Here is a 19,435-nt window from a genome sequence, read left to right as displayed (position 1 = left end):
AAATAATGTGGGCAGCCTTTTATGTGAATAAAGCATAAACAGCATTGCAATGCTAAAAAAATTGGGGAACTTTCGTTCATAAAAACATAGTGAACCTTTACCAGCTACAGCTAGTTTCCATTTCCAGCCTCTCTGTAGCATATATGCTGTCTGCAATATAGCTACAGTAAATGAGACAAAGTAGATTTCTTCTATATATTCACATGCATCAGAAAATTGTCTAGGAAACTCTACCATTATAGCTGTAAATGCTGTTGATTAATGCAACTGTTTGTCATTTTTTTTTCTTTTTACTCATGTAATGTGTTTGCTCCTATAAAAACACTCACCAAAATCTCCACGTTCCTCACACTCCGTGTCTGACTCCTCTGACTCAGACTCCATCCACATTTCATCTTGGCCCTCTCCAGCAGCTCTTTGCTCATCCTGACAACCATTGGTATCATCAGTTTGCCTGCGATTCTGAAGAAGCCGTACGGCCTTGACGATGTTGGCCCCGTTATTGGTTACAACGAGCAGCACCTTCTCTTTCCCTACAGCCCACTCTTCTAAAATCTGATCAATGCAGCGGGCGATGGCCTCCCCGGTATGTGGGTGCTCCAGTCGGTGCAAGTTAAGCAAAGAATGGTGGACCTAGCCTCCAGGTGGGTGGTAAAAACAAGCCGACACACCCATGAAAGATGCAGTTAATCCCCTTTTGCTCCAGCCATCTACACACAGTGTTAGCTTCCTCGCTTCTTTCATTAGTTCTTTCAATTTCTGCTTTGCTATATCCATCTTGGCCCCAATGAGACTTTTTTTTTTTTTTTTTTTTTGAGACTAACTCTTGTAGCGCCTGGTGTTCGTAATTTTGGTTCAAGTGAATTGCTAAACTTTTTGAAGGCAATTGACTCACACAGTTGTGTAGATATCCCAGTCTCAATAAACATATTCACCAACGCTTTCTCTGGCTTGTGATGTTCCTGTGAACTGACCAACCAGCAGCCATCGGGTCGCCGTTGGAAACACTGCATTAATGTTTTTTGTGGAGTTGTCTCGGGGTGCATCATGCTGCCTCGCCTGGGGTTAGCTTCTGTTTCTGGGGATGAGGGTTGGGCGTGTTCCTTTACCTTCTCAAGGTAAGCTAGGTTAGCCTTCTTGTGCGAACTTTTCAAGTGCACTTTAAGGTTTGTGGGATTTTTCCCCTTTAAAAATGTCCCACATATTTTATCTCTTTCCACTACAAGACACTTGCTTTTATCCAAAACACAGTCATATTCGAAGTAATCCCAAATTGGACTCTGGTGCTTTCTCCCGACTTTTGCTGACATGATGCAACACAGACAACCCAACTGAGGTACTTGCCACCTGCTGGCATAATGAGGCACAGGAAGAACATAATCTGGAAACTACACTTCATTTTCACCCTAGTCTAACATATGACAGACACACATCAACAAAAACTAAACACATTTTCTCTATAAATTCAGTTAATTTTAGTTAGTTTTGTGAACGGTCATTTCAGTTTTAGTTAGTTTTCCTTTTTTCGCAAAGTCTCAAATGTTTTTTTTATTTCTAGTTTTCGTTATTTCGTTAGTTTTCGTTAATGATAATAATCTTGAACTGCGACATCTGCTGGAAACCTTCGTTACTGCAGCAACGGCAAGCAGTATGGACAAACATAACATCACTGTTATCTACACTGACTAAAGCTGGATCATGACAACATTGACCAATCTATTATATTTGTGTTCTATGAACTAGTTGTTTGTGGGAGGATAGACCTAATATAGCACATTAACAGCAGGGTTGAGGTATTTCATGTTTCTATTCCACCAGTTTTTTTTAAACACTTGTTGGGAAACTTTTATTGAACTTAGAGTAAAAAAACAAAACAAAAAAATGATTAAACAAACAAAAAAATTGTAAGCTCAATTAACGCTATTTGATTTGTCTCTCGTTATTTCAATCTGCAAGGATGTGTGATGACTTGCACACAGTAACAGACCACTGATGAAAAAGACTTAGGGCTAGCACATCAAAAATCCTAACCAGAAGACATGTGTTACTGAATGTTTTGTGTCTTGAGAGCTGAAGGCAGCATGGGGAGAATGAAAACATGAAAAGACTTTGAAAAACTGTCCATAATGCTAAATATAACTTTATTACAGTTTATTACAGGCTTACAGTGCATCACCCCTCCTCCTGCTTGGCCACTCAGACCACAACCTGGTCCTTCTCCACCCCACTTACACTCCTATGGTGAAGATGAACCCCCCCCCCCCCCCCCCCCCACCACCACCACCACGAAGAAGGTGATAAGGGTGTGGTCTGAGGAATGCACTAAGGCCCTAAGAGACTGTTTTGAATGCAAAGACTGGCAGGAACTCTGCAAGCCTCATGGTGAGGACATCGACGCCCTCACCCACTGCATCACGGACTATGTTAATTTCTGTGTTGCGAACACTGTGCCTACCAAGAAGATACAGTGTTTCTCAAACAATAAACCGTGGGTCACCCCAGAACCGAAGGCCCTGCTGAACAAGAAGAAGATGGGCTTTCTGGTCGGGAGACAAGGAGGAACTTAAGAAAGTCCAAAAGGATCTTAAATACAAGATCTGAGAAGGCAAGGAGTGCTTCAGGAGGAAGATGGAAAACCAACTCCAACAGAAAAACGTCAGAGAAGTCTGGAGGAACATGAAAAAAATCTCTGGACACTTCCAGGACAATGGAGGAGCCACAGTGTTGCTGGCCGGGGATGGGCTAACTACTTGAATCTGTTTTTTAACAGATTTGACAATAGCCCACTTATCACCTCTCCCACCCCCAGGTTCCATTAACCCCCCTCCAGTTGCCCCTCCCCCCGTCCGGGTGCAATGCCATTGTCACCTGAGCTCTCCTCTCACCACAACCCTGCATCACCCCTATCCAAACATCTACCCACAACAAAGCGAGCCCCACCCCCCACTCCAGCCCAGCCTCGCATCTACTTCACAGCTGATCAGGTGAGAAATCAGCTCAAGAGGACGAAGGCAAGGAAGGCAGCAGGTCCGGATGGAATCTGCTCCAGACTGCTCAGGGACTGTGCAGACCAGCTCTGTCAGGTGGCCCTGTACATCTTCAACCTGAGCCTGGAGAGGGTTCCTGAACTGTGGAAGACAGTTCAGGAACCCAAAAATCACACACCCCAGTGAGCCAAACCACTTCAGGCCTGTTGCCTTGACTTCTCATCTGATGAAGACCATGGAAAGGCTCATCCTGCACCACCTTTGGGCACTGGTGGGCTCAGTGATGGACCCCCTGCAGTTCATCTACCGTTCTGGAATTGGGGTGGATGACGCTGTCATCTACCTGGTACACCGATCCCTCTCTCACTTAGGGCAGGCGGAGAGCACTGTGAGAATCTTTTTTTTTTTTTTTTTTTTTTTTTTTACTTCTCCGGTGCTTTCAACACCATCCAACCCACACTAATGAGAGGGAAGCTGGAGGGAGCCGGAGTAGGTAAACAGCTGACTGCATGGACCATCGACTACCTTACCAACAGACCACAGTATGTGAGGCTCCATGACTGTGTGTCCGAGGTGGTAATCTGCAGCACGGGGGCACCACAGGGCACAGTTCTCTCACCTTTCCTGTTCAGCCTTTACACTTCAGACTTCTGTTATAATTCGGACGATTGCCATCTACAGAAGTTCTCCAATGATACAGCCATCATTGGATGCGTATCAGGCGGGAACGATCAGGAATACAGGGGGGTCATCAGTGACTTTGTTGGCTGGTGTGAGACCAACGCACTTAAAAATCAACGCCGGCAAAACAAAGGAGATGATCATAAACTTCAGGAGGAAGTCACCCCCTACAACACCGGTGAACATCCAAGGGAAAGACAATGATATAGTGGACTCTTATAAGTACCTGGGTGTTCACCTCAACAATAAACTGGACTGGACTACAAATACAGACATCCTGTATAAGAAGGGCCAGAGTTGACTCCACCTGCTGAGGAGACTGAGGTCCTTCGGAGTCTGCAGGACTCTGTTAAGGACATTCTATGACACTGTGGTAGCATCTGCCCTTTTCTATGCAGTGGACTGCTGGGGGAGTGGATGCACGGACAGGGACAGAAGCAGGATTGACAAACTGGTGTGGAGGTCTAGCTCCGTGCTGGGATGTCCCCTGGAAACTGTGGAGGTGGTTGGCGAGAGGAGGATGTTAGTAAAGCTGACATCCATCATGAACAACCCACATCACCCACTGCATGAGTATGTGAGTGGGCTGAGCAGCTCCTTTAGTCAGAGACTGAAACACCCTCGCTGCAGGAAGGAGCGCTTTCGCAGATCATTCATCCCAACAGCAGTTAGACTCTATAACTCCTCAATCACGATGTCATAAGTCACTGGACACTGTGAACATCCACGATCACCACTTCATGCATAATGGACCTTCCATGTGTATGGACATGTGCAGGTATATATGTATGTATATGTATACATATGTATATTTAGTGTGTACGTGTGTGTGTGTGTGTGTGTGTGTGTGTGTGTGTACATGTCTATGAATAGGAATAGTAGTGGTACAATAGTTATGTCAAGCTATATAGTTTATGTCCGGGGAACGACTGTGGCTCAGGGGATTGGGACGCTCATCTGTAACCGGAAGATTGCCGGTTCGATCCCCCTGCTCTCTCTGTCCAGGTCGTTTTGTCCTTGGGCAAAACACTTTACCCTACCGCCTACTGGTGTTGGCCAGAGAAGCCAATGGCATGATATGGCAGCCTCGCTTCTGTCAGTCTGCTTCTCTACAGTTGTAGAGTGTGTGAATGTGAGAGTGAATGAATAGTGGCATTGTAAAGCGCTTTGGGTGCCTAGAAAAGCGCCATATAAATGCAATCCATTATCATTATTATGTCTTCCATATTTCCAACCATATCCATAATCACATACTGTGTATGCTACCATTGTATATAGTGTATTATCTTACTTTTTTTCACTGATTGTACTTATTTGTATTTTTGTATTTCCTTCTGATATCTGTACCTGAGCTGAGGTGACGCAAAAAATTTCCCCGCTGTGTGATCAATACAGTCTTATCTTATCTTATTACGTGATGAAGTAGGTAAACCAGTGACAAAATCCAAAGCAATGTGTGACCACAGCTGCTCCAGCATGGGAAGAGGAATGAATAAGCTGACAGGAGGAGAACATAAGGATTTATTTTGTGCACACACTGAACAAGCAGAGATGTACTCATAAACACCTTTAGCAAGAGAAGGCAGCCAGAATAGACATTGCAAAAACAAGATTTTAGAATGTGGATATATTTATTTTAAAATGTACAGCATAAAAATAAAAGGTTGTCAGAAAAATAAATATCCAGTACTCTGACACTTGAAAACTCTATCTAAGACACCAATACATATTTAATCTCTTCCCACCTCTGAAAATTCTAAAATGGTGTTGGCCAGAGGGGCCGATGGTGCGATATGGCAGCCTCGCTTCTGTCAGTCTGCCCCAGGGCAGCTGTGGCTACAACCGTAGTTTGCCTCCACCAGTGTGTGAATGCGAGAGTGAATGAATAGTGGCATTGTAAAGCGCTTTGGGTGCCTTGAAAAGCGCTATATAAATCCAAGCCATTATAAAATAAAAAAAGGAATAAAAATCTCTTGTAACAGTCATCCAAATTTGAAATTTGGTTCAAATTGTCATTAGGATATGTATAGAAGATCAGGAAAGCGGTGGAGGAGTGAATATCTATAGTCATCTATAAAACATGTGGCTCTGACATGACTGTATTTTGTAAGGTGGTGTTGGGGATTATGTCAAACTTGATGAAATTATGGACACAGAAAAGTGCCATCAGATTCTGATCCATCAAGAAATGCCATCTGGAAAGCACCTGATTGGCAACAGTATTATTCAACATGACAATGATCTTAAACAAACTGCCAATGCAGTAAAAGAATACCTAAAAAAAAACATAGCGGAACATCATCAGTCAGACCTCAATGTTACAGAGTATAGCATGGTGGAAAAAGGATGGAGAGAATCATGCTCTCTCTCTCTGCGTGTTTCCTGGGTGAGAGAGCGCCTGTTGTTGTTGTGCTAAGCTAATAGGCAGAATGCTACAGGTATAGCTCTAAAGAATGTAGCATCATGGGCAGTGTAGTCCGTGCTGCAGGGAGAATGGACTGCCATACCCGTTATGTGTCTGTGAGCAAGGGAGGGAGAGAAAGGAAAAGTACGAGCTGTCATCGAGCAAAAACGGGAGCTGGAAGCATGTAAATATAATAATAACCACTGCAGCCAAGAAGAGTGCCTGACGAGCCCAGTTGTAAGTAGGCTATTAAAACTCGACTGTACACCGTGTTCGTGTTTTCCTCCAAAACCAATAAGTTCCGTTGGAGCAGTCTTTCAACGCCTCTCTCTGTCTCTTGCAAGCAGAGTTGACCCAGACAACAAAGTGAAGCTATTTTTCGGCTACGAGCCCGACACAGAACCCGTCGTATTAGCCGTATTAGGTCCCTTTACTATGGTTCAGAGCCGCGGACCTTCAGTAACAGTAATAAATCACAGCAATAGTACATTCACGTAGTTGTAAACAGCATGATAATATATTAAGTAATCCAAAGTATTCAGAATACGTTACTGTCATTGAGTAACGTAACGGAATACGTTACAGAATACATTTTGGGGCATGTATTCTGTATTCTGTAATGGAATACATTTTAAAAGTAACCTTCCCAACACTGCAAGTGACCACCTTTCCCCTGTTTGTAACCAGGCTAACAACCCTGACCGCGGTGGCTTTGGGCCTTGGATTCCTGGCCAGAGTTGTGTCTTCAGCCAGTAGTTTTACCCGGAGAAAGAGCAAATAAATCTTGTGTAACCCATTGCAGTGTGGGTGTGGTGGTTCGTTAATGGTCAATATTAGAGCTACTACTTTCTTGTACGGAGGCCATTTTGGGCCTTACGTAACATCAACATTATTGAAGCAGTGTAGGATCAATTCTCTTGGCTCATGGGGGAGGCGGATGCATCTTTTTTTCCCTCTCCCTCCCTTATCTTTCCCTGCTTGGCATCTATGTCCTTAGTCTGCCCTAGTCTCGTCTAACTCTAACCCTTAGGTAGTCTCTCTAAAACCTAAAGAATTCTGGATTTGATCAACTGGTCCCTTAACGACATTGACACCGGATTCTGGACAAGAAGCCTGGGCTCGGGAGATGGTCGGTTGCATTGTGTGCCTGGCAACACTACTACCTATTCGGAACAATGATAACAGAGTTCTGGCTGATCGGAGCTGGTTCGGACCTGGCTTATTGAAGAACAAAGAAAGCAGTTACAGCTGTTCAAAACTCCACGATGGGCAAGCTGTGAGTATGCAGACTGTGTTTATTGAAAGCAATATTTATAAGATCTTGGAGAAGCTCACGGCTCTTCAACAAGAATTGAGAGACCTGATGACCAGTGATGGACATTTAGACCAACTGCAAAATTGGAATGCAGTTGTTCGTTCGAACCCAAACAACCATCTCCTTCATGCGGCTACCCTAGGCCAAGACTGGGAGGAACAACAATTAACGCTGATAAAGGACTTTGTTTTGACTTTCTGCTCCTTCAAGGTCACCTGCATTAGCTGGAGGACTGTTGACTTTTGCTTAACGAGGTGAAAGGACATTCTCTCTCAAGTTGAATACAGGACACACACACGCAAATCTCTCATGAACACTGACAGACACCAACAAAATTGATAATAATCAGTTCTCTATGGTAGTCAAAGGAGCTTGCAAAGAAAAGCGTCTGGACTTCTTTAAGTTGCTTGAAGACGTTTCACCTCTCATCCGAGAAGCTTCTTCAGTTCTAAGGTCAAATGGTGGAGAGTCCCAGATATAAACCTAGTGGGAGTAACCCCCCACAGAGGGACAAAAGGACCCCCTGATGATCCTCTAATCGCCTGAGCCAAGGTGTGAAACTGGGTGTGGGTCCCAATCAGCCAGAGTTTCGGGTGTGTTCATTGTGAAACCTGGCCCCACCTTATCATGCGAATTCTTGAGGTCAGATGGCCCAGGATGTGAGTGGGCGTTAAGGCGTCTGGGAAGGGATCTCAAAACTGGATTATAGATGGCAGAGAGTTGGTGTCATAAACCCCCGCCTCTGTTCAAAGATGGTCGCTCACAGTGGACATAGATGGCTTCTTTCACTCCTCTTTCAAACCATCTGTCCTCTCTGTCCAAAATGTGAACATTGGCATCCTCGAAAGAGTGTCCTTTATCCTTAAGATGCAGATGGACTGCTGAGTCTTGTCCTGTGGAGGTGGCTCTTCTGTGTTGTGCCATGCGCTTGTGAAGTGGCTGTTTGGTCTCTCCAATATAGAGGTCTGGGCATTCCTCGCTGCACTGTACAGCATACACCACATTGTTAAGTTTGTGTTTTGGCGTTTTGTCTTTCGGGTGAACCAGTTTTTGTCTGAGCGTGTTGCTGGGTCTGAAATGCACCGGGATGTCATGCTTGGAGAAAACTCTCCTGAGTTTCTCTGATACACCGGCTACATAGGGGATGACAATGTTGTTGCGTCTGTCCTTCTTATCCTCCCTCGCTGGTGTCTGGTCTTCTTTTCTGTGCCTCTTTGCTGACTTTAAGAACGCCCATTTAGGATAGCCGCACATTTTGAGTGCTTCCTTTACATGTGTGTGTGTGTTCCTTCTTTTTTCCTTCAGGCTTAAACAAGTGACCAAACAGCCACTTCACAAGCGCATGGCACAACACAGAAGAGCCACCTCCACAGGACATGACTCAGCAGTCCATCTGCATCTTAAGGATAAAGGACACTCTTTCGAGGATGCCAATGTTCACATTTTGGACAGAGAGGACAGATGGAGTGAAAGAAGCCATCTATGTCCACTGTGAGCGACCATCTTTGAACAGAGGCGGGGGTTTATGACACCAACTCTCTGCCATCTATAATCCAGTTTTGAGATCCCTTCCCAGACGCCTTAACGCCCACTCACATCCTGGGCCATCTGACCTCAAGAATTCGCATGATAAGGTGGGGCCAGGTTTCACAATGAACACACCCGAAACTCTGGCTGATTGGGACCCACACCCAGTTTCACACCTTGGCTCAGGTGATTAGAGGATTATCAGGGGGTCCTCTTGTCCCTCTGTGGGGGGATACTCCCACTAGGTTTATATCTGGGACTCTCCACCATTTGACCTTAGAACTGAAGAAGCTTCTCGGATGAGAGGTGAAACGTCTTCAAGCAACTTAAAGAAGTCCAGACGCTTTTCTTTGCAAGCTCCTTTGACTACGATGACCTGGATGACTGAGAACCTTCACAGACAGTTCTCTATGGTAAAATTCAGAGAAATAACTCTGGGATCACAACGTCTCTTGTTCCAGCTCTGTGCAGTCATTTTATTTTGGATAGTATTGGGGAATTCATAGTGAACAGTCACAAACACTATTTTGTATTCTGATCCTCTGAGTCAGGCTGAAAGCATTTCACAGTATCAGCCACTAATTTCATTCTGGGACAGTGTTGAATGATTATCCACACCCACCGATACTTGATTTTCACTTTCAGAATTTGTTACACATTTACAGGAACTCAGTTTTGGCTTTCTTTCATTTAACCCCTTTCAGTACCAGATTTTAATGAAACCGAATCAAAATGGTAGAGTATGAACATGTGGATAAGTTGTTTATTTTATTTGTGCCACTGGTCTGATAATCGGTAATCTGTACATAGTGAGACTGAACTAGACTCTTATACAAAAGAAAGAAGATCAACTCATATTGCCAACAAAATTGACAGATAATTAGTTCTCTATGGTAAAATTCATAGACATAACTTTGGAATCATAAAGTCGCTTGTTCCAGCTCTGTGCAGTCATTTTATGTTGGATTAATTGGGGAATTCATAGTGAACAGTCACAAACACCATTTTTTTTGTATTCTTACCCTCTGAGTCAGGCTGAAAGCATTTCACAGTATCAGCCACTAATTTCATTCTGGGACAGTGTTGAATGATTATCCACACCCACCGATACTTGATTTTCACTTTCAGAATCTGTTACACATTTACAGGAACTCACATGACTTCTGTACAGTCAACGTTGGCCTTCCCTCATGTAACCCCTTCCTGTAGCAAATCTTAACCCTTTAGAGCCGGTCGGAGCGGACATGCTCCATTTTGCGTAACTATTTTTAAATCCCGGTAGCACTGCAACCACGTAAGCTAGCGCAATAAATTTTTTTGCATATGAAACCGGAGGAGTTGTACTTACATCTTATGCCATCAGCTTGTCCTAGGTCACAGTTTCCTTCCACATATAGCTGTGCAAAAACTGCATAAACAGCACTTGCAGCAACATCGTGGCCTTATGAGCCTATACTTGTGTTTTTAAAAGTTATGTTTGACTTTATGACTTTCTGTGTCGTTTCTGGGATGCTGAGGACTCATATTGCACTGCTGGAAATATTTTATTTTGATGCATATGCTGTTATTTTGCAAATTTGCACTATAATATATTTTTTCGTTTTTCCTGCAGTATATAAAAAATTGGTGTATCTCAAAAATAAAACTATGAAGACACTTAAAATTAATTTCCTTTGGTGGGAAACTAGTTTGTGCAACTTTTTTGTATTTACAGTTTTGAGGGATAAGCCTCTTAAATTTCTCTAACTAGAAATATATGTTAAAAAATCAAAAACGATTTTCAAGTTTTTTTTGTAGTTTATTGCACTTTTTTGCAATTTATGTAATTACTATGCACTTAATGCAGACATATTATTAAAATTTGGGCTATAATGGTTGTATTGATGTATAGCAACTTGAAATGCTCCAAAAAATGGCTCCACAGCATGTAAAAATATACTATAAGCTCTGGCGGACTTGGTTCTATGGTAGGTCTTAAAAACTTCATATTTAAAATATCTCATCTAATGAGTTTTCTTAAGTTAATCTTTCAGTGTAAAACCTATTTAGATATTTTTTTAAGTAACAAATTCTGGTCTTGAGAGTGGATTGGCCAATCACATTGTGGCAAGGGTTAGCATTAGGGTTAGGGTAGATAAGTTCCAGCTCATCCAGACCTTAAAAAGGACAAATTTGAAAATATGAAGGTGGGTGGATTTTTATCTGCTTTTAGTGATAACAGAGTGAAAGGAAGCTATCGTTGCTGCTCATGCTCCTTTTGCAGTTTAGGTTTCCCCTTTGTGGTGCATGACTGATGATAGAAAGTACCTGAGCTGCCACCCAAAGAAAATAGGTCAAAAACATTCAATTCATTTTAATTCAATTTTTTCAATTTAATTCAATTTATATATATTTATATATATATATATATATATATATATATATATATATATATATATATATATATATATATATATATATATATATATATATATATATATATATATATATACCCTTTCATACTGAAAGGGTCTCCAGTATGAAGAGTTGGACAGCACCAGGGCCCGACATGGTTCACGCCTACTGGCTGAAGAAGCTGACTGCACTCCACGAGCGCCTGCCAGCACAAATGAACCAGCTGCTAGTTAACGAGAGACACCCGGAATGGCTAACCGAAGGCCGGATGGTCCTGATCCCCAAGGATCCCAAGAAGGGACCAGTCCCCTCCAACTACCGACCAATAACCTGCCTCAGTACTACATGGAAGCTCCTGTCAGGCATCATATCGGCTAAGATGAACAGGCACATGGGTCAATACATGAGCGGGACACAGAAAGGAATTGGCAAGAATACCAGAGGCGCAAAACACCAGCTACTGGTAGACAGAACAATCAGCCGAGACTGCAAGACCAGACTGACCAACCTGTGCACTGCCTGGATTGATTACAAGAAGGCCTATGACTCAATGCCCCACAGCTGGATACTGGAATGCCTAGAATTGTACAAGATCAATGGGACCCTAAGAGCCTTCATCAGGAACTCAATGGGGATGTGGCGTACAACACTAGAGGCCAACTCCAAGCCCATAGCACAAGTCACTATCAAGTGCGGGATCTACCAAGGAGATGCTCTGTCCCCACTGCTGTTCTGCATAGGCCTGAACCCCCTCAGTGAGATCATTAACAAGACTGGCTACGGATACCGACTACGGAACGGAGCAGTTGTCAGCCACCTCCTGTACATGGATGACATCAAGCTGTATGCCAAGAGTGAACGAGACATTGATTCACTGATCCACACTACCAGGCTATACAGCAATGACATTGGAATGTCGTTCGGACTGGAGAAGTGTAGTCGGATGGTAACAAAGAGAGGGAAGGTAGTCAGAACTGAGGGGATTGAACTACCAGAAGGCAACATTGTAGACATAGAGGACAGTTACAAGTACCTGGGGATCCCGCAGGCGAATGGGAACCATGAAGAGGCCGCTAGAAAAGCTGCAACCACCAAGTACCTGCATAGGGTCAGGCAAGTCCTGAGGAGTCAGCTGAATGGTAAGAACAAGATCCGGGCCATCAACACGTACGCCCTGCCCGTGATCAGGTACCCTGCTGGGTAATAGGCTGGCCAAAGGAGGAGATAGAAGCCACTGACATAAAGACAAGAAAGCTCCTTACCATGCATGGAGGGTTTCACCCCAAGTCCAGCACCCTGAGGCTGTACGCTAAGCGGAAGGAAGGGGGCCGGGGACTGGTGAGTGTCAGCACCACAGTCCAGGATGAGACAACGAACATCCAAGAATACATTGGGAAGATGGCCCCAACTGACCGAGTGCTCAGTGAATACCTCAGGCAGCAGAAACCCAAGAAAGAGGAGGGAGAAGAGGAACCATCATGGAAGGACAGGCCCCTGCACGGTATGTACCACCGGCAGATAGAGGAGGTGGCTGATATCCAGAAATCCTACCAGTGGCTGGAGAAAGCTGGACTGAAAGACAGCACAGAGGCACTAATCATGGCAGCACAAGAACAAGCTCTGAGCACAAGATCCATAGAGGCTGGGGTCTATCACACCAGGCAAGACCCCAGGTGCAGGCTGTGTAAAGATGCCCCAGAGACAATCCAGCACATAACAGCAGGGTGCAAGATGCTAGCAGGCAAGGCATACATGGAACGCCATAACCAAGTGGCCGGCATAGTGTACAGGAACATCTGTGCCGAGTATAACCTGGAAGTCCCGAGGTCAAAATGGGAGATGCCCCCAAGGGTGGTGGAGAATGACCGAGCTAAGATCCTGTGGGACTTCCAGATACAGACGGACAAAATGGTGGTGGCTAACCAACCGGACATAGTGGTGGTAGACAAACAGAAGAAGACGGCCGTAGTGATCGATGTAGCGGTTCCGAATGACAGCAATATCAGGAAGAAGGAACACGAGAAGCTGGAGAAATACCAAGGGCTCAGAGAAGAGCTCGAGAGGATGTGGAGGGTGAAGGTAACGGTGGTCCCCGTGGTAATCGGAGCACTAGGTGCGGTGACTCCCAAGCTAGGCGAGTGGCTCCAGCAGATCCCGGGAACAACATCGGAGATCTCTGTCCAGAAGAGCGCAGTCCTGGGAACAGCTAAGATACTGCGCAGGACCCTCAAGCTCCCAGGCCTCTGGTAGAGGACCCAAGCTTGAAGGATAAACCGCCCACAGGGGCGTGCTGGGTGGTTTTTTTTTTTTATATATATATAAAATCACAACAACGGTCACCTCAAGGCACCTCTTAATGATGTTGAAGAAGCAAGCTCCTTTAAGCAATTACTTTGGACCAAGGTAATTGCTTAAAGGAGCTTGCTTGGCAAACGTGCGTTGCAACTTCTTATCTGGTGCACGTCTTTTATTTTGACAGCGCATGCTCACCTGCGGACCACTTATGTGCACCCCTGTACATAGCCGATTATTAGAGATAGGTTGATCAGATTTAAGATTAAAGCATTAATTAATGGCAGGACTTCTTTGAGCAGTTTTGTAGAAATGGGGTCTAAAAGATGATGGTTGATGGTTTGGAGGAAGTAATTATTGAAGTTAACTCAGAAAGATCAATTGGAGAAAACGAGTCTAAATGAATATCAGTGGTACTAAAAGTTGCTGTAGATAATATTACATCTGTGAGATCATTATGGGTATTTTTTTTCTCTAACGATCAAAATTTTATTTGTGAAGAAGTTCAAGAATTCATTTCTAGTTAATGTTAAAGGAATAGTTGGCTCAATAGAGCTCTGACTTTTTGTCAGCCTGGCTACAGTGCTGAAGAGAAACCTGGGGTTGTTCTTATTTTCTTCAATCAGTGACGAATAGTAAGATGTTCTAGCTTTACGGAGAGCTTTCTTATAAAGCAAAAACTATTTCTCCAGGCTAAATGATGAACTTCTAAATTTGTGACAAGCCATTTCTTCTCCAGCTTACAAGTTATCTGCTTTAGGCAACGTGTTTGAGACCCTAACCTTATTAAAGTTTAAACTGCCGGTACCAATATTAATAATAGGAACTGATTGTACGGTGCTAGCGTTTGGACATACTGCATAATTTCTGGAAATTATTATATTTTTGTTAAAAATAGCTGATTAAAAAAAGATTAGTGCAACACCCTCTGTCCTTATGTTGTAACTTAATTGAAAAGCAAAGTAACTTTGATGTAAACAGTTATTTTGTAGTCATTGGCTTTGGGATAACAAATGTTTTTCCACTGTAAAAGATGAAGAACATTTTTTAATTGATTTCTTTAGGCATTAATTAACCTACATTCATCGTCATATTGACCACTTTCACACATTCTTTGAGTCTTTTGTAACTAATCATTATCATAATGTCCTGCCCTTCTTAAATAGGCCTAGCTTGCTACTACCAAGCCTTAGTCTGCTTTAGTTTGCACCCTAGTGGCAAAGATTGTGAAAGAAAGCAATCAGAAACTGTGACTGAATGTGCTTATGTTTTCTTACCTGTCATGGTCCAAGGAGGCCTAGTCTCTTTTCCTTTTTTTTCTCACTTGCATCTCACTTTCTTTCCTCTCTTTTTAGTCAGAGCTTGCTGGACTGGCAGGCTTTCTTCCTCCCAACACATACAGGTTCTTGAAGGCAGTCTACAGCACCACCAACCACACTTTCATAACCTCATCAAAACTACCTACTGCAAATGAAATAGCAAATCACTTAGTGCTTCACATTTTTCATCTTCATTACACCTGAAGACCAGGCATGTGCTGAGGGGTGGGAGGGATTTGCTGGGGTTGGACCGGTCGTTTAAGCCTGCGGCTGCTCCCATGGACATTCTGGCAACACTGGTCCTCAGCCAGCAACCTCTAGGCTCGCCAGTCAGTGGCAACAGATCCACTCCGCTGTCTGGAATGGGAGCCCCTTCTTAAGCTTCTCAAGGACCACATTGTTGAGCTGCCAATTTTCCCCGGCTTGGGGTCAGACTTTAGCTACCTGGCATACCCGAAGGGTTGGTCCTCTGGCTCCATCCGACCTTCCCAGAAGCGGTGCTTATGGTCCTTGTGGGAGAGCCCTAGCTGGTCCAGTATGGCTCTCCTCATGTCTGGGAAGGGCTTCCCCTGACAGCAACAGGAGCACCCAGAGAGCCCACTCTTCTGCCGCCGTCACCTGCAACACCTCAAGGAAAGCTCGGGGGTTGTCCTTGTCTCCCATCCCAGCAGCGTGAGGAACCAGACTGACTGATAAGGTTTTCCACACCTCAGTCTGCTGCTTAGTCTGTGCCTGCAGCTCCTTCTGCTTGCAATGTATCACCACCAGCTCTGCCACTATCTTGGTCAGTGCCTCCACTGGGTGCGTGGGTCTGGCATCGCGAAGATGCTCGTAAAGTTAATTTTTATTTTGCATGTTACACTTTCACACTTTCCAGTGTTCTTTGCAATCGCTGCTGCCAGCTCCTCTCGCACAAGCAGCTCTGGTCAGATGCAGGGGAAGCAGGGCCTCTTCCATCCCTGGCCACTACTGAAATAGGGAAGACATGATTAGATGATACCCGCTGCTTCACTCCTTGATCGACTGCATCCTCTGTCATTCAAATGGTGGGTTTTTGGAAGAGGTGTTCTGCCTTCTAAGGAAAACAATGGTACTGGTGACAAAATTGGTAAAAGCCAAAATTTAGAAACACTCTCTGACTTAAATCATTTTACTCACACAACTCAGCTGAATTTTTTCATATTAATAATTCTTTATATTTTGAAGGAAAATATAAACATTCTTTTAAATAGTACTTGCTGAGTTGTTCGTTTCTCTTGTTTTAATTTTTGTAAGACTTTATAACATGACCCGCGAATAAGGTGCAAGTACCCTTTACTTACATGCAATTTGCAGGCAACAAGGTGCAAGTACCCAGTACCTAGGTACAATTTACAGACAACAAGTCAGGTTTTTGGAAGAAACAATGAAATAAGTACAATGTAAATACCCTGTACTTGCATGCAATTTGCAGGCAACAAGACACAACAATTATGCATTGATACTTACAATTATCTGAGGATACAAAAATGGAGACACCAAAGGGTTGTCATTGTGTGCTGGCCCAGAACAGTTTCAGCTCTGGCCCCAGATCAGAGGCGGAGCCAGACATTTGAAACACCCGGGGCTTAGCCCAAAAGGGTAGTATGCATGTGGGATGTGGGATTTTTTTTTCCCTTGGGGGGGGGGTAGAAATGACTGAAAGATTAATTGGCTCTGTTTTGAGTTTTGTTCAAAACAGAATGACTTCATATAGGGAAAAATATATATCACATGTGCAGGACACCTTAAACTAGTTTTTTAATTAAGCAGCAAGGCAGAACAAAATCAGGGCTGCATCAAGACACGAGGACTAAACCCCAATTCAACCAGACCCAGAACTGATCCAGAATTAAAACAGGACTACAACAGTTCAAAATCAGGACTACTTGGGACTTAACCAAGACAGAACCAGAATCAGAACTAGATGATAGTAGCACTAAAAATCATCATAGACCTGCACTACATTTATTTTTTAATTTTACCAAAGTACAATATTTAGATTGAGAAAAGTTTATATAATTATTTAGCCTTGTTGTGCAAACAAGCCTGCATAACTTAATAAATATAGAATTTGAAAAATAACAAACCTAAAAAGAAACACTAGGTACGAGATACATGAGGACCTATGATACGGTGATACTTTTGGCAAACAACCATTTGACTAACATGTGTGTCTCACCTGCTCTTGTTCATCTCTGTTCTGTCCTCATTCTCCTCTCTCTCCCTCTCTGTTCCTCTCTCTCTCTTTGTGCTGACAATCATCAAATATACAGATATTTACAAACTCTTCAGATAAAAACACAAACACTTTTTTAATTGTAACATCAAATCAGACTAAATGTTTATTTTTTAGCTTGATAAATATAAAAAACATATTTGTTAACTTTCAGAGTAAAGAGAGAAACTATCTGTATTTCTTAATTGCAAATGGCACAAAATTGTATTCAAAATTGAGCCACACTTATGGAGCTCCACAGTTCTTTTTCTGGTGTTTTGGTTGACATCTCTTGATTTTCCCATGTCAAAGAAACAGGCTCTGTCTTTTGCCTTATATGCATCCACAGGTGTGCCACCAATTTACTCACATGGACTCTACTAACCTATCTGAAGCTTCTTCAGCTCAGAATGGAATTGTCTGGAGTTTCTTATTAATTAACAATAAACTTAGTGTACATGTACTCCTAAATTTGATCAAAGTGATAAAAAATAGACAGCTCTGTCTCTCTTTATTCTGACATTTAACTAATTCAAAATATATTTCAATATTTATCTAAAACAAAAGTTTACTCTAAATTGATGTTTAACAGTAAAAATGTTTTATGTTTTATAACTAAAGTGTATGTAAATATCTGGTTACAAATGTGAATATCCTGCTGTGTACTGAAATCCCTCTTGTTTTGCATAGAAATATACTGAACAACATACAAAGCATAATATATAAAATGACATTTACCTGAGTTTTTTCTTTGAAAGAACCCTCTAATGTCCATTCTTATATTTCAGTACATAACTGAAACCGATTTAGTCGGGGAGGGTAAGAACTGAAAATATGAAATAAACACACGTAAGCTAAGACTCTCTAAAGAAACAGCATTTGTTCGGCTTTTCATTTCGCCATTTGTTGATTCACTTGAAGAGCAAGTAACGTAATATTGGTCAAGTGATCAGTTTGATATCAATCTTTCGTGATGCACCGCCATATTTACATTATTTGTACGGTACGAATGATTTGCTTTTGTACCTGGTCAAACTTAAGCTCTCCTCTGTCTGCCTGGCTCCGTTTCTCCAACAGCGCACTCACGGGCAGCAGCTGCCCCGCCCCCTCGCTCAGTCGCTTAGTGTCTGAGCTCGGATCATACCAATATCAGGGGGGGATTCACGCACAGTCGTAAATTCCCACAGTGTGCACTATGTGCTTCGAATATTGTGTGTACTTTTTGTTTTATACAGTTGTCAGCCAGGCATCTAACTATGAAAAAATTACACTCCAAAAGACCCCGGGCTTCTGACAAAACAACCCGGGCTTAAGCCCAGTAAGCCACCCCCACGCTCCGCCCCTGCCCCAGATGTCAGCCTAATGTGTACCTTAATCAAGCCATGTAATAATAACATTTGCCGGTACATAATAGTGCAAAAGTAACATGACGAAATTCCGTTGAGACAGTGAGTGGACTCTTATATAACGCTTTTCTACTCTCCTGGATTACTCAAAGTGCTCTATACAACGTGCCACGTTCACCCAATCACACACTTTCTCTAAACCGAGTGCCTCCTAACTACATTGATACACATTCACACTCTTGACATGCAGACTGGAGGAGCCAGGGAGCCAGGGATCGAACAACCAAGCTTCCGATCAGTAGGTGACCTGCTCTACTTCCTGAGCTACAGCCACCTGGTTAAGCGTTAGTAAACCCTCACTTGGTTTTGGATAAAGTGTACACTCACAAACCTGTCAAACCTGCATTTAAAACATTGACTACCATAGCATTATAGTATTGCAACATGGCATTTGGGTCTTCTAACTAAAATAGGAAAATAGGAACATAAATAGTGCCATCATTGCCAGACATGGCCCACATCTGGTTGACATACACCCTGCTATGACACTAGGCAATCAGAAGTGCCAGCTTGATGCCGGATCCGGGAAGACCTGTTTTCAGTAAGCCTGGGCAACATAAACCAAACTATAATCGGGCCAGATATGGCATGCCATCACATGAACAGTGCCATCATTGCCAGACCTGGCCAACATCTGGTTGATATACACCCTGCCATGACACCAGTCAGTCAGAAGTGCCAGCTTGATGCCAGATCCAGGCCAGACCTGTTTTCTATGAGCCTGGGCCACATAAAACAAACTACAATCGGGCCAGATATGGCATGCCATCACATAAACACTGCCATCTATGCCAGGCCTGGCCCATATGTGGATGACATACCACTTACCATACCAGAGGTCAGCCAGCAGTGCCAGCTTGACACCAGATCCGGA

The sequence above is a fragment of the Simochromis diagramma genome, unplaced genomic scaffold (genome assembly GCF_900408965.1).
Source record: "Simochromis diagramma unplaced genomic scaffold, fSimDia1.1 OVJJ01000656.1, whole genome shotgun sequence".
Lineage (NCBI taxonomy): Eukaryota > Metazoa > Chordata > Actinopteri > Cichliformes > Cichlidae > Simochromis > Simochromis diagramma.
The sequence above is the reverse complement of the archived record's forward strand: the minus strand, read 5'-3'. Positions refer to the sequence as shown.